This window comes from Pteropus vampyrus, unplaced genomic scaffold (genome assembly GCF_000151845.1).
Source record: "Pteropus vampyrus isolate Shadow unplaced genomic scaffold, Pvam_2.0 Scaffold131, whole genome shotgun sequence".
Classification (NCBI taxonomy): domain Eukaryota; kingdom Metazoa; phylum Chordata; class Mammalia; order Chiroptera; family Pteropodidae; genus Pteropus; species Pteropus vampyrus.
In genome coordinates, this window is record NW_011888912.1 from 533,489 (window position 1) to 535,951 (window position 2,463).

A 2,463-nucleotide genomic window follows, 5' to 3' on the forward strand; every position below is an offset into this window, starting at 1 on the left:
GACTCCAGAAATCTAACTACCGGGCGTGAGTCCATCCTTTCAGTAACAACGGCGGTTAACCTCAGCCGTTCCCACCGACGTGTGCAACCTTGTCCCCATTGATCTCGCAGAATGCCACTTTGATAAGAAGTGTGCGACGGTGCTCCCCCCATCCTGCCGTATTGCTTCCAATTGCTCTCTCGTGACTTTTCAACACATTTCCCTCACCTGGTTACAATCTACTGCTCAGTGAAGACGGCGAGCATCCGCTGAGTAATCTGGGGACAAGGAAGCCACCTACTCTCCAATCCGCCCGACTTCCAAATTAATGAGCTGCATGACCACGTGCCTCAGGGGAGAGTGTGTGATCAGTTCTAGTTCTGATAATGCTGTCATGACGATGGATGTCTGCGAGATAGGCTTTGGAGAAAGAAGCCTACTTTAGGTAAAAAAAAGAAAATGAGCATAGCCTATTTTAATGAGGGCACAATGAGTAATATCCCCTTTCACCATTTTGACTGACTCGAAGTCTCAAACGATTGAAAGGAAAACCTGACAAGGGTGACTGTTTCGAAGGGATTTACTGTCCTTCCTGGTGGATGGCTCAGAGGGAGCCTCGGCTCTAAGCTACCTGCCGACTACGACATTACGTGACAGCGTGACTACGTGTAGACGCCGTGGTGGGTTCTCGGTAGAAAAATAGGAACATGAAATCCTAGGGAATGACAATATTTGGCTCAAGATTTTACTAAACTCACATTAAGAACCGAACATTTGGTAAGAGATATGGGAAAGCATTTACTTCCTTCTCATGGGAATGTTAACGCTTAATCATCATCTGGCCGTGACCTTGGCCTTTTAAAGGACTTCATTTACATTTTTGTCAATTATGAAAAACAAACGCCTGCCTTGCCATTTTAATTATTTTTATTGAGATAGATATCAAGGCTCTGCGGAGCTTTAAAAATACTTTTTCTTTCTAAGTGTCTCATTTTCATGAGAGAATACCACCAAAACCTCAGATTTATGTGAACTAGCCCATGTTTGCAAATATAAATTCAGAGAAAGCCATGAAATTGAAAAGAGCTATCAGAGTTTACTATAAACTTTAACTAGACATAGGTAAAGGGTCAGCTAAGCTCGAATTTAATCACTAATCTTTACTGCAAATGGGGCGTACCTCAAAAAACACCACAGTCTTTAAATAAGTGGAGAAAGCCACATACCACTAGAATTTTCAGAGCGCTGTGTTATATTACATTTTCTCGATAATTCAATAATTCAAAGTCTAGTTATGGAATAGTGGAAGAAAACAGGTGAGAATGTTTTAAAAATTAAGTCTTTTTTCCCCCAATTTTTTCTCTAAGTCCGAATCTGTCTCATGGAAAGAAATCAAAATAATTTGGGAATCAGGAAGATTCAAGGAGGTTTGAAATATTTGGGGGTGCTCCCTTGGCAAGCACTGGCAGTGGCATCGTATTTCTGGCTAGGACATAAAACATAGAACGAGTCTTCAATCATTTAATTATATTTTGGTATTACAGTTTATTCACTTTTTTTTCTTTTGGAGTCTCCCTCTTTAAAATACTAGCCGTCTTATTCAGTTTAAAAAAAGAAACAGAAAAAAAAAAATAAAAACCCGGCAGACCCTCCTCGAGAGTGTTTGTCCCGTGGGATGAGGTCGCTTCTGAAGCGGGAATTGTCACCCCTCGTTTTCCAGCACACCTAGCTGGATCCCTCTGGCAGGTGAGGCGACTCTCATCCCTGAAATATCGATAAGGTGCACGTTGGTGGCACCGAGTCGGCCTTCCGCGTCCTCGGTCACAAAGGTCGCCTTGCTACTTTGTCTAAAGCTATTGCTCTGACAGCTTCAGACTGTCTTGTACGTCGTCCAGGAAGTTTCCCTGAATTATTGATAAATCTGCATAATTCGGAGAAGCAGAGAGTGTTAGCGTGGCGGAATTAATGGCTGTTCTGATTCTTTCTTCGGTGACATGGCATTTTACATGTGCTGCACGGAAGGAGGGTTATAACTAACGAACTAGTTCATTTGGCAGGCGGTGTATTTGTGGAGGAAGATATGGAGGATGCTTAGAAAGGAAGACGTGTGTCATTCCTCACTGGATGCTCCCCAGGACTTCATACTTTCTAACGAGTATTCAGTACATGTTGGTTGAATAAATAGACGAATGTAGATGGGAAAAAAAAAACAAATTCAGGGCTAGTAAAATCCAGATGGTGAAGATCGCCAGGTCCCAGCTCCAATGCTTCAATTCACCAGGATGCTGAGGCAGACACATCGTAAGAGAGAGCTCCAAACTTTTCAGTTCATGCCGTCCTTAGTGCAACAGTAATTTTTCATTCATTCATTCTTTTTTTTTTTTTTTATGGAACCCATTGGCAAAAAAAAAAAGAAAAAAAGAAAAAAAAGAACAAAATATAATACCTACTGGTTTGGTTCGCCAAGTAGTTAAATCTTAACAA